Source organism: Stylophora pistillata, chromosome 9, assembly GCF_964205215.1.
Source record: "Stylophora pistillata chromosome 9, jaStyPist1.2, whole genome shotgun sequence".
Lineage (NCBI taxonomy): Eukaryota > Metazoa > Cnidaria > Anthozoa > Scleractinia > Pocilloporidae > Stylophora > Stylophora pistillata.
In genome coordinates this window covers 27,920,749-27,934,351 of record NC_142527.1, presented here as the reverse complement: position 1 = coordinate 27,934,351, position 13,603 = coordinate 27,920,749, and the positions used below count along the sequence as shown (strand labels likewise).

At 36.3% G+C, this 13,603-nt stretch overlaps 1 pseudogene; it reads right to left on the bottom strand.

The window, feature by feature from the left end:
* Nucleotides 1-181: 181 nt before the first annotated feature.
* LOC111322406 (52 kDa repressor of the inhibitor of the protein kinase-like) lies at nt 182-3,809 on the bottom strand (annotated as a pseudogene).
* Nucleotides 3,810-13,603: the final 9,794 nt, after the last annotated feature.

The window sequence follows — 13,603 nt, the reverse complement described above, 5'->3', positions numbered from 1 at the left end:
CTTAATTACCTCAATAATTTGTGTTATATTATTGTAAGCTATTATTTGGCAGGTCGCGAGTAGCGGGTAAATGGTCGCAGGTCGTAGGTGAATGGTCGTGGCATGGGTCGTGGGTGAAATAATAATCATCACTAGCTAAGTGCTGTTTCGTCGTGTTCATGACACGTGAAAGTAGCGGCGATAAGAACAAAACTGGACATCAGCCACAGTGTTTAATTCAGCTTATCCTTATCTGAGATAGTAATACAAATCACATATTAAACTCATCGTTAAAAGTTTGAAGAGGCTAGCGTGCACTACAGCAGGTAAGGTAATAAACTCCTTATCGTGTTAAAGGCTGATAGGGGGAAACTCCACTAAGGGCCACCTATCTGCAACGGTGAACTCTCCACTGCACTACTTTTTTTCTCCTTGGGGATACATTTACTCATGGCAAGTCACCCTACAACAGGCCCGTAGCCTGGTTTTTTCCTGGGTGGGTTCTTTTTCGCTTAAAACGGACCTTCAATGTTAAACTTAATGTTGTCGCAGAAGATTTTCCAGTTGAAGTCGACTGGGGTGTGGCCCGGGAATAACGTTAACAGTCCACCACAGTGTCCAAGTCCACAGGGGTAGTGTAGTAAATGTGCAAAAGCGCAAGATGGGACAAGCGATCTTTTCCCATCGATGCACGCATGTAGTTATTCCGGCAGTCGTCGCAATGTGCTTGCGCTTCGTTCGCATTCGCAAGAGCGGTGACTGGAATTGTGCAGGCAATTTGGAGAAGAATGCTAATATTTGGAAAGAGGGCAGCATTACAATCTTTGATTGCCACAGCAGGTGAAGCTGGCCTTAATTGCGGTTTCATTGCTAAGTATCGACTTCTCCATCGCGTAAGTTCCATTTCGAGCAACTCAGGGGACGGGAGATCATCAGTGTAAGTGTTAACAGCTGCATTGAGGTTGACCTTTCTTGAACAGAGAACGCTTTGAACGAGGCCTAGTAGTGATGTGGCAAATTTTACCGAAGGCGAAAACTGCTCATCGATACACATGATAATGTGATCAAGTAAAGGAATTGCCAGCTTTGGAAATACTCTCTAGGAGTTTGGGCTTCAGCATTTGGGCGATGCTGTTGTCTTGATGTCAGTCGGGGCATTTCGGCAGCTGTACCCACCTTCTCAGTGATTCAAAGGTGATTCAAAGGCTTCTTATCATAAAATTATCGTCTATTCTTTCCTTTCCACAATCGTCACATTTGCAGGAATAGTGTCACGTTTTCACAACTAAGGTTTCAGTAATATTTTTTCTACGTGCGAGACATGTTTTAAGCCAGTCAAATTATTAGTGAGTAGGCCACTGTGCGGACCTTTCCAGGCAGTGGGAGAGGGGGTCGTCCAAGCCCCCCAAGCCTACGGGCCTGTTACAACGACCACTATGGTGGCCGAGAACTGCTATTAAAAATATTCAAATTTATAGGAATTCTTTTTGTTATTTTTTTTTTAATTTCGATTTATTTCTCATTTTTCTTTTTAAAATAAAAGCAAGTGAAAGTAAAATGTAAAATAGAAATAAAATGAAATCAAAGATAAATGAAATCAAATTGAAATTAAATACTACCCGGCCGAGCGCTGCCACATGGCCGAGGGCTGCCAAACAAACCTAGAATGCACTACCATCAAAAAGTTCATGAGAAGCAATTTCTGGGTCAAATAATTCATACCCATGTCCTTGTATGTCTAGCAGCATGAGCTTTTTGTCTGACTTTTCATAAGAAAAATGGGTTAGACATTGAGCCTTCTGACCCATAACATCCATTTCCTCGACACAACAATCACCAGTATTGTTTAAGTTCTAATCTCCACAGTCACAAATTTTCCTTTATCATCTTCACTTGTTAATGGATCCTGGTACCAGTGGTCGGGAGCTTCTAGACTTGTGTGATATAATCAACCTGGACTGTTTAATAGACAAACCTACAAGGATTACTCATGCCCAGTCAAAAATATCTCAAACCTTAATTGATGTAATACTCACTAGCAGCAGTAGAAGGTTTCTTAAATCTGGAGTCTTTGAACCTCATCTCAGTGACCATTCCTTGGTTTTACACCATTATCAGATCATTTTCTAATTATCATAGAGCAAGGAAAGTTACTTATAGGAACTTCAAAGATTATAACAAGGACAAGCTTTTGGATGATCTGGCCTTAATTCCCTTTCATGCTATCTCTGTGTTTGATGATGTATCTGATCAGGCTTGGGCCTTTAGCAAGCTATTTACTGATGTCATAAATACTGATGCACCCATTAAACAATTCCATCTCAGGGGTGGGCATGCGCCATACCTGACTCCACAGTGGAGGAAAGCAATTCAGCACAGAAACAATTTATGGAAGAAATACAGACGTGATCCTTGTATTACCAACTGGAATTTGTACAAGAAGCAGAGAAATTTGTGTACTTCACTAAGATGGAAGTCAATAGCTAATTACTTTCATCAGAAAGCAGACCAGTGTTCTTCTAAGCCAAAAGATTTCTGGAAATTCTTTGGTTCTCTTTTTCATTCTAAGAAGGGTCATCATCCATTCTCCATCTTTAAAATCTCGCTATCAGGGGACTAAAATCCGTGACTATTCGAGATTCTCGGAAGAAAACTTTATTAGTGACATTTCTCAAACTGACTGGACCGGTTTGATCTCTAATGGCTCTATTGACAAACGCTTTTCTTCGTTCTACAACAGATTGAATGAAATTGTTAATAGACATGCTCCTCTCAAATTTGTATCAAAACGCAAGGCCAAGCAACTATCTAAACCGTGGATAACTAGAGGTTTACGTAGATCAATAAAAATAAAGAACGATCTCTTTTACTCTGGTGACACGGCTACATACAAGTTGTACAGGAACACAATTTTAAGCCTTACTCGCCAGAGTAAAAGACTTTACTATCAATCCTATTTTAGTAGCAACCTAAATAATATGAAAAAAACTTGGGAGGGGATTAACACTTTAATTAATAAGCACAAAAAGAGTAAGCTCGTATCGTCGCTCCAGCTTCCAGACAACCGGGGTACAACACAAAACCAATCAGAAATAGCCAATGCATTGAATTATCATTTCGCATCTGTCGGACCTAAACTTGCAAATAGCTTACCATTATCCACCAGGAACTTTAAGGATTACCTAGGGAATTCAAATTACACCTATTCTTTCTTCTTTGACGCTGTCACTTCTACTGAAATTGAAATTTTGAGTACTCAATCGAAAAAAGCCTACGGACTTTATTCATGTCCAGTTCGTCTTTTGAAGTCCGCACGTCAAGCTATATCTCATACCCTAGCCGAACTAATGAACATGTCCATTTCAACTGGTATCTATCCCCACAAATTAAAGCATGCTGTAGTAATTCCAATTTATAAAGCGGATGATGAAACTGACCCAAACAATTATCGCCCAATATCGTTACTGTCCGTGTTTAATCGAATATTCGAAAAACTAATGTACAAACGCCTAAAATCTTTTATAAATAAAAATGATATATTTTTCACATCGTAATATGGATTTAGAGAGAACTGCTCAACTCAACATGCAATTCTGGATATTCTAAATACAATTCAAAACAACACTGATAAAAAATTATATTCCTGTGGCATTTTCATTGACTTGAAAAAGGCCTTCGACACGGTTGATCATTCGATTTTGTTGCATAAATTACACCATTATGGAATTAGAGGATTGATTAATGACTGGTTCTCATCATACTTGTCTGTCAGGATGCAATCAACCCAAATCGGTTCTATTGTCTCTAGCAAAGAGAGAATAGTGTGTGGAGTCCCTCAAGGTTCTATACTTGGTCCGCTTCTTTTCTTAATTTATGTCAATGACATGCATCGTTCCTCTAAAAAGTTTGACTTTTACCTATTTGCTGATGATACCAATTTACTATATGCAGAAAAAGATCTAAACAAACTTGAAGTTGTCGTCAATGAAGAGATATTAAAGTTGTGTGAATGGCTGAATTCAAATAAATTATCTCTTAACGTATCCAAATCTAATTTCGTTATTTTTCATCCTTATCAACACAATCTATACCGAGAAGTAAACCTTAAGGAGGCTCGAAAGAGTTTTCAACAATTAACAGCAAGCGCCAATCAGTAAAAGATATCAGGACTGTCAAACTTATCATCAGGATAATAACTCAACATATGCATAACACTATGTTAGGGCAATCTTTTAAGGGGGTTCGTCAAGCATTATCTGTTGCCATGGCAACAGTACAGTAGTGCTAAAAGACCCTCTAAAACTCAGTTTTTGAAAGATATCTCAAAAACCAAGTCGGTGACCTAATTTTTTTTTTAAATTTCTTAAGCGTCATCACATTCTCTACCTATGTACGTGATATAAAAAAAAACTACCTTGTAGAACTTGAATTATTTAGGAAAATGCTGTTTTAAAATGTAAAAAAATTTCCACTGGATAAATTTTTTTCAAATTTTCTTTAGAAATGCGTAATGATGTAAATAATTTGTATACAAAAAATCAGGGTAGGTCACCTAACTAATTTTCGAGATATTAGTTCATCAACTTAGCATGGTTTGTTTCCGGTTTTTGCAATTCTAGCTAACACTTTTATATCCGGTCACGCGTTTTTAACTATACCGCTGACTCACAGGCTCATTTTCGCGAGGACGAGTTCGTGTCCGCGCGATTAATCGATGGATGCCCTCAGAGCGGAAAAAATCGTTCATCCTGAAGATGGATTCACATTGTTTTGTAATTTTACACCTTCCTGAAAAATAAGTCATCATTTGAGACTCAGACTGCTTACTGTTATGACAGTTGGAAATGAACTCCGGAGAGCGGAGTTCGATATATGATGACAAGTTGATTTTGCAGATGGCGCCAATGCCAGTACTCCATTGAGGCCGGTAATGTTGAGTTTCTCGTACACAGATTGTAGTGTAACATGAGACAAACCAGCATCTGCCAGCTTCTGGACCATGTTTGTCGAAAGATGAAGCTTTCTATCGAACGTCTGGATGGTATCTTGTCGTTGTTCCGAGAAGATGGCTTGATCGAAGGCCTCATTCAGCGATGCACATGCATTTACCATGATTGACCGATATAATTATTGCTCAAGTGCAATTTGAAGTGAAGGAGTGAAAATAATTTTTAGTGAAAAGAATTTGCTTTAACGTCTTCCAGATTGTCATGAGCGACAAACTCAGTGGAAATTGGGGTTTCGTAAACGTCAGTAATTTGTTGGTCGTCGCAGATTTCGCGAATTTCTTTAATTTGCGAGGTACTAGAGGTATGAACAAGACTTGGCTTCATTTTTCTTTTTTTTCTCTTTGCCACTGCTATAACCGTGAACTTTCATCATTCCATTTTAAATGGAAAACAAAACAAATTTTGCAATCCTTTCTTAACAAATGCGAGTTTGCCTTTTCGTAGTTGTAATTTACAGTTTATCGAGGGAAATATCAACAATCTTTCTCACAAGTTTAAGATGAATATTTTATTTTACTTTTACCGTCTGTTGTTGAATTAGAATTAATTTAAAGTCTCATCTACATTTTTACGATCCTTTGTTTACTGAAAATTATGTTTATTTTTATAGCAACATTTCCACTTCTCCATTTCTGTTCATAAAACTGTCAATGTTTACAATCCTGGATCCAACAATGATTTCATTTTCCTTTTCATCTTCCAGTGAGTTGTTTAGGAAAGTTCTCGGTCATTTCATTTTATTATGAGTCAAATACAATGCGAAACAAATCGTAGCACTCAGAGGTATCCACTTAAATTTCTCGCGGAACAAAGTAAGACCTACCGAATGCACTCGACACGACTTTATTAGGGAGCTTAAGCAACCACGACGAAAGGGACGACGACGACGTCAAGTAATCGCGGAGGGTCTGGAACGAGGACGTCGTTTTTAGCGGGAAAATGAAACTTAAGCAGTGAAGTTGCTCAAGGACGACGACGTCTGAAATTATTGTTTATTCTCGCTTCGTCAGTTTACGGAATGACATCGTTCAGAGACCTCCAAAACCTTCTTCTCGGTCATGGATCAAAATTTTTACCTTTATCGAAAGTTCGAGAGTACGTTATTCAATTCTTGAACATCAAAAGTCCAAGGAATTATTAAGCTTTAGCTTTATTTACAATAATTTACGCATGATAAAAGTTAAAAATATAAATTTTACGGAAGTTATTCGAGATTAAAATTCAGTTCTAAGTGTTGCTGGTATAAACAAACCTATTTTCCCCAAGGCTTGCCTGATTTTCAACGTGCTTTAGCCTGATATGTTCTACCTTTGATGCTCCTTCCTTTGGCGAGCAAACGACTCAAGTCTGTCAATTTTAATCAATGCTAGCTAGCGATTGTCACAGATCAGTCGTCGCGCTTCAAACAAGAATACTATTTTTTCCCGTGTGATTTTGTCGGAATAATTTTTATCGCTGTAAATCTAGATCTTTATCAAACATTTCGAAAATAGATTCGCAAAACCAGAGAGGTATTCACGCACGCTCATGTTGACACACCGATCTAAAGAATTCTTTGCTGTTTAAAGCGTCTCGACGGAAGAACAGCAACACGCAAAATGTTTTAGTAGCAATAAACCGACAGTTCCATACACAAAGCTTTTGACCGAAAGCAGTGGTGTATTGCACTGCCATTTAAACCTTTTCATTCAATAAAAATGATAAACAGCACTCTTTCATAAAACATACTCAAATAAATTTAAACCTAACGTGGTCGCTTTCACCGCTTGATTTGACATCTGTTCTGCGGAGGAAGGAAAATGAGTTAGTGGGTTTTCGAATTTTATTTGTTTAGAAAACTGAACAGGGAGGTTTAAATCAATCGAAGAAGCGAATACAAACTCCAACCGGCCATAGACTGTCAAAAAAACGACAATAAAGCCGCACCTTTTGATGAGAAAAACTGCTTTGAAGTTCGGAAGTTCACGACGACTTGAAACTGGTCCATCTCAAGTCGTCGACGATAAGACGACGACGGAATTCTTGGTTCGCGCTTGCGCAGTGACGTTCTCGCTACTTCCGGTCGTCGTCCTCCGTTCGTCGTCGTGGTTGCTTAAGCTCCCTATTGATGGGGTGTCGACTTCACCATCCTCCTTTAGCTTGTTAAATGAAAATTTTTTGACCACTTTCGGCAAGAACCCTGCCATCCGAACATTTTCCTACCTACTTTCAAGAAGTAAACTTTCCATTTTTGTTTCTCAAATAACCACTTCCGCTGGAAACAATAGAGCCAGAGGTACCCGGCAATTTTGAAACGCTCATGGCGGCCACGTTTGTTTACAACTCGGCCGCGGATCTGATCGCGCGCGCCATCGCTTATTTCTCTCGCGAGTACTAAGCTTGCGTGTATCTTCGAGTCCATTCTCCCCGCGGTCAAAAAAACCCTTTCGAGCCTCCTTAAAATACTTGATAATGACTCGGAGCAATTGGTATCTCTTGAACGTAAGACATATGTTAAATACCTAGGTGTTCTAATTGACGGTAATCTCTCCTGGAAGCATCATATTAACTACATTTCCACAAAAATAAGCTAAGGTATCGGTATTGTTGCAAGGCTAAGACACTTGGTACCACTCACTACTCTTTTAAACATTTACCGCTCGCTCGTTGAACCGTATATTTCCTATGGTCTCGTTGCTTGGGGCCAAGCCGCGAATACTCATCTAAACAAAATCGTCATTTTACAAAAGCGGGTTCTTCGTCTAATGTACTTTTCCGACTATACATCTCACAGTGCTCCTCTTTTTAGTCGTTCGGGAATTCTACCGATAAAAATGCTTTACTTCAAATTGGTTGCCTCTCTGTTACATGACATCAAAAATCGCTGTGCTCCTCTCAATATTTCTGAACTTTTTACTCACTCTGAACAGGTTCATTCCTACTCTACTCGTTTCTCAGTAGCTGGAAGCTTTTATATAAAACAGGCGAGAACAAATCATCAGTTGTTTTCCTTTTCTAGAGTTAGTGCGAAAATATGGAATGGCATCCCCCCTGAAATTCATAAGCTGAAGAAAGCACCTTTTAAACGTGAGCTAACTCACTTGTAATCAGAGAATGTTTAGAAATACATTTGATAATAAAAATTAACGGTAAAAAACTACGATGTTTCGAAGTCTGCATGACCTCATTATCAAGTAAAATGTTATAACTGAAGCCCGCTTTAATTTACCACCAATGCGTTGTTTACACTTTCAAATGTGATTCGTGCGATGCGGATTATATCGGTTATACCACACGCCATCTTCATCAACGCATAGAAGAACATAAAGCCTCTGTCATTGGCAAGCATCTGAAAGAAGCCCACAGTGTAGCGTCCACTAGCCTAGAGGAAATGTTTTCCGTTCTCAAGAAATGCCGCGGAAAAATGGACTGCCTAATTCACAAAATGCTATTCATTCGCGAACAAAAACCAAAGCTAAACACGCAGTCTGACTCAATACGTGCAAAAGTATTTATTTAAACATATACTGCACGATCTGACATGCTAAACACCAATAACAATGAACGCTCATTATTCTAATGAAGTTATCACATTTTATTTGTATATAATCTCTGAGCTACAATTTTACATCAGTTTTAACATTTTACTTGATAATGAGGTCATGCAGACTTCGAAACGTCGTAGTTTTTTACCGTTAATTTTTATTATCAAATCTAACTCACTTGCTTTTGAAAATTCTTGAAATTGAGGAGATGAATGTTGACTTGCGCTACCTTGACCTTTCTAGCTTATATTTGTATTTCAACTGATTAGCTTTCTCTTTGACCTGTTAAAAACTCCCTTGTGTGACTGGCTCAGTTAAAACCTTTAACATGATTATTACTACTATTATTTATTATTTATTTTTATTTGCTCATTTATTTATTTATTTCATGTACATTTGCGTGTGTGTGCGCGTGCGTGTGTGTGTGTGTGTGTGTGTGTGTGAGAGCCTATACAGTGTCTGTTTAGGTAGCCCGCCTAGAATAGCTTTGCTAACTGTGGGCTACAAAAGCCTTTATTTCTTTCATTTTAAAAAATAAAGTCAATGTTGTTGTTGTTGTTGTTAGGGTCAAGCAAATGACATTGTTTTACAAGAAAATAATGACTTTATTACAGATAAGTCTACCATAGGGAAATTATTTAATGAATACTTTATTAATATTTGTGATAATTTTCCTTTACCGAATAAGGATATCTATGGTTCTGATTTTTCAAGCCATCCTAGTATCCTACACCATTAACAGCTTAGTTTATGTCTACAATTAATGATCAGAGTGATCAGAATAATCAATTTAGTTTACATCCCACTTGCGCTTTTACTGTTACTGATATAGTTCTCTCTTTCTTCTTTGATATCATCAGGTTATGATATCCTTATTCGCTTAGTTAAAGATAGTATTCCCGCTATTTCCCAAGTTCTATCTAATTTATTTAATTATTCTATTACCTTTCCTACTTGTTGGAAATTGGGCCAAGTCACACCTGTATTGAAAAAAGGTATTGAATATTCTAAAAGTAATTATAGACCTATTATTACTTTGGCCACTTTTGGTAGTATATTTGAACGAATCATTGCTGGTCAGTTGAATGAATTCTTTAGTGACAAGCTGTCCCAATTTTTATCAGCCTATCGTCACCATTACAGCTGTGAGACTGCTTTGATAAATTTATTGGAAGAGTTTCGAAATGGTCTGGACAAACAACATTTTGCTTCTATTATTAGTATTGATCTGTCCAAGGCCTTCGACAGCTTGCTACGTGATTTAATTTTAGCCAAACTTGCTGCCTATGGTATCATCATCCAAAAGTTGTGCATTTATAGGTAATTACTTAACTGATCGCTTACAGAGAGTAAAATTAGGCAATCAATTTTCAGATTGGAGTCCTCTTCTTAGAAGAATACCTCAAGGGTCTGTATTAGGTCCCCTTCTTTTTAATATTTACCTAAATGATTTACTATTATCTAGTCTTCAGTCCAAAATAAGTTCATTTGCCGATGATACTCAGATCTTTGATATTAATAACAATGTTTCCCTATTACATAGACACCTACAAACTGATCTTGTCACTGCTCATTCCTGGTTTTGCTCTAATGGCCTTGTGATGAATCCGGATAAATGTACTACCATGTGGCTGGGTAAGAGGAATGATACTACTATACCCTGTTTTTCCATTGGGAGACAGGAGATCAGTTTTGTGGGGGGTGTAAAGCTACTGGGTGTAACCATTGATCATGACTTAAAGTTTAATGAACATATAGGTAACATAGCATGGAAAGTTAGCAAGCAAATTCAAGTTTTACAAAGACATAAGAAATTAATTAACATCCATGAAAAGGTTAAATTATAGAATGCTTATCTTTTGCCCCATTTAAATTATTGTTCTATTGTATGGCATCATTGTGGAAAAGGTAATTCCAACAAATTGGAACAACTTAATGAACGTGCATTGCGCTTTATTTACAATGATGATGAAAGCTCGTATGAGGAATTATTATTGCGTATTAAGCATCCTTCTTTGTTTAATAGAAGAATTCATATTTCAACATTGGTATTTAAAGCTTTGCATGGGTTGGTTCCAGAATATATTTCTAGGTTATTCACTTATGCAACTGCAAGATTAATCTGAGGGGTATAATATTCATATGGTACCCAGGGTTAATACCACTAGCTATGGCCTCCACTCATTGGCCTATCAGGGTAGTAAGCTATGGAACTCTCTTCCCAATAACATAAGACTGCTACACGAATTAAGTCAATTTAAATCTGAAATTTCCAAATTGAAATTCGACCTGTAGAATAAATTTTACATAGTTTTTATCTTGTTTAGAAATTATATTTTAATATCCTTTGCTTTAGAATTATATTTTGTATTTTATATATAGATAGTATTTAGATAGTTAGTAATAAGATTAATTTTAAATATTTTAAATTTAGATAATTTAACTCGGAGATATTAGCATGTATTTGCTATCTTAAATTCAAGTATAAATAAAGTTGTTGTCATTGTCATTGACTTGTTCTTGTTTCGCAACCCTCGACAATTTACTCGTGACCCAAGAAAATTCATTGACGACTCGCAACAATATACCCGCGACCCGCAACAATTTAAATACAAAGTTCCGCGCATTGTGCTAATATTAATTTTTCTTTTCGTTGATTTATTTTCGACTTGAACGACAGACTTCGCCCAAAAGCAGGGACTGCTTGTAGTCTACCGATTGGCCAATCTCTCACTCACCAAAACAAGTTTGTAGGCCAACTAAATTCTTTACACAATTATGTAAGCCTTAATTAAACTTACATATTACCGAGATTTCCTTTAACAGACCAGTCTTAGGGAAAAAGTTCATACCAGTGACAACCGTCGAAAAAAGATGCTTTTAATTCATTCACTAAATAAATATAAAAGACGTAAAAATTTCTCTATTGACAAATCATTTCCTTGTACTTGGTGCATACTACTTAATATATACAGCTTGTACAGAAATCAAAGCTATGAGAACCATCAACAATCTACCAATTCGTGACCATGTTACTGCCCATTAGGCCTTGGCCTAACTAAGCCTCCTAACATAATTAAATTGAGTACGTATCAACTATTCTACAATCATATTGTAGACAAAAAAATCTTCTAATTTTCCATTTTCTTTTGTATCTGAGATCCATGATTATGCCACTAGAAGTACATCTTTGCAACACCTGAACCCTAGCTCCCTCAGAATAAATATAAAAAAATTATTTCCAACAATTACAAGGTGCTACTATCGGAATGATATTCCTATATCTATATGGGAGAAGCCCACTGAAAATATTTTTAAAAGAGCACTTTTCTTACATCACCTTTCTCAGTACTGATCGATGTCTTCCTCTGACAATGTTTTATTTACATATTTGTTGTTTAAGGTGTGATTCCTATTCCCTCTCTTATATTTTTATCTTGTATTTGTATCGCTTCTTTGTACTACATGAAAAAATGTAATTTAAATAAAGGGCATCTAATGAGCTTGCTATATTATGCCCTTCTCCATCCTCTTATCTTACTTGGTATTATTTATTTAATGAATAAGACTCTAAATTGTTGTAATGGAGGAAAAAATAAATACAAATACAAATTTGTACAGCCAAGGGTTGTCCCCGGCACAATTTTGTCTATCTAAGGAATTATGCGGTTCCTCTAACTCAATTTCTATCTTAATTCTTAAATGTTAAGCACAAAACGACAGAGTCAATGTTCAAAAATACGCCAGAAAAAACATTAAATTTAAGAACTTGAGCCCTTTTATGTGTTTATTTGCATATCTTCAAGTCTTACCTGCATTTTATTTTACTATTTACTTGGTATTATTTACTTGTACTATTTACTTAATATTTGCTTGATGAACAATTAGCCTTAGGCTACATATTAGAAAAAATACTTTAATTTGCAATCTTATCGAAAGAGGCAAGGTTGTTCCATGATGTTATTATTATAGCAAAGGCCATTCCTAAAAAATAGTCCATTTTTCTATTAAAGCCTCAGCTATCATAAAAGTTGGTGGGTGGAATGGGCAAGTAAATAAATAAAGAAAAAATAATATAATATAGCATAAACAGACAGACAGAAAGACAGCTAGTGAATATCATTACTGCCCATTATTGAGTTTGGGAATATCCCACAAAATATTATCCATTGAAGCAGAAAGCTCAGCATGTCTTGTAGCATGATTTTGGTGTCGATACAAACAATACCAAACCATAAAAGCAATGATCCCAATAAAGAGAGCTAATACAGCAGAGGAAACAGCAATTGCCCCTGCTTGATTACTTGAACTATCTGTTCCTAGAAATATCACAAAACAATGATAAGAAACTACAAGTTAGAGAGATCTTCCCCGCATTAAAATTACTTCATGTCACTTTTTGAACAAAGTAAAATTATCTGGACACCAAAATAAAATGCAAGTAGGAAATTACAGTACCTTAGCCCGTAAATTTTAAGTATTTATTGTTATTGCATGTGGGTAAATTGTCAACAAGATATGGTCAAAATTTTCAAAATGTGTTTGTTTTATTCTCTCTAGTCAAAGAAAACAATTAAGTTAATTTTGATGACAAAAAAAAATTGTGAAATCTTAAAAAGAACGGGAAATACAGCTGAAAGAATGTTTTAAGGGCACCTTTGAATTACAAAAAGGGAAAAAGTCTTATGTAAAGGTATTACAAAATACGACAAAAATATCCAACTAGACATCAAAGGTTCTTTGTTGGGTAACTTATTTATTGTCAAGGTGAGAGTTGTATGGTTTGTAAGGTAAGACGGAGGCAGTAGCAATATATCACAGTTCAAGAGTTTGCTTCAACTTACAACTTACAGATTCAAACAAGCAGGTACCCATCATCAAATACAAAAGGTTTTTTTTTTCCAATTTTCTGAGCATGAGGAATGCAAGCCTTGATTTATTGAGACTTGCAGGGACTAATAGCTGATTGGTTCAGCAATTAAAAAAAATTACTATTAGGGATCCAAAAACAAAACTGAATACATATCACATAAATCCTAGTGCATCATTATTAACATCTGCCAAAAGCATTTTCAAAAAAAATTCAATAAG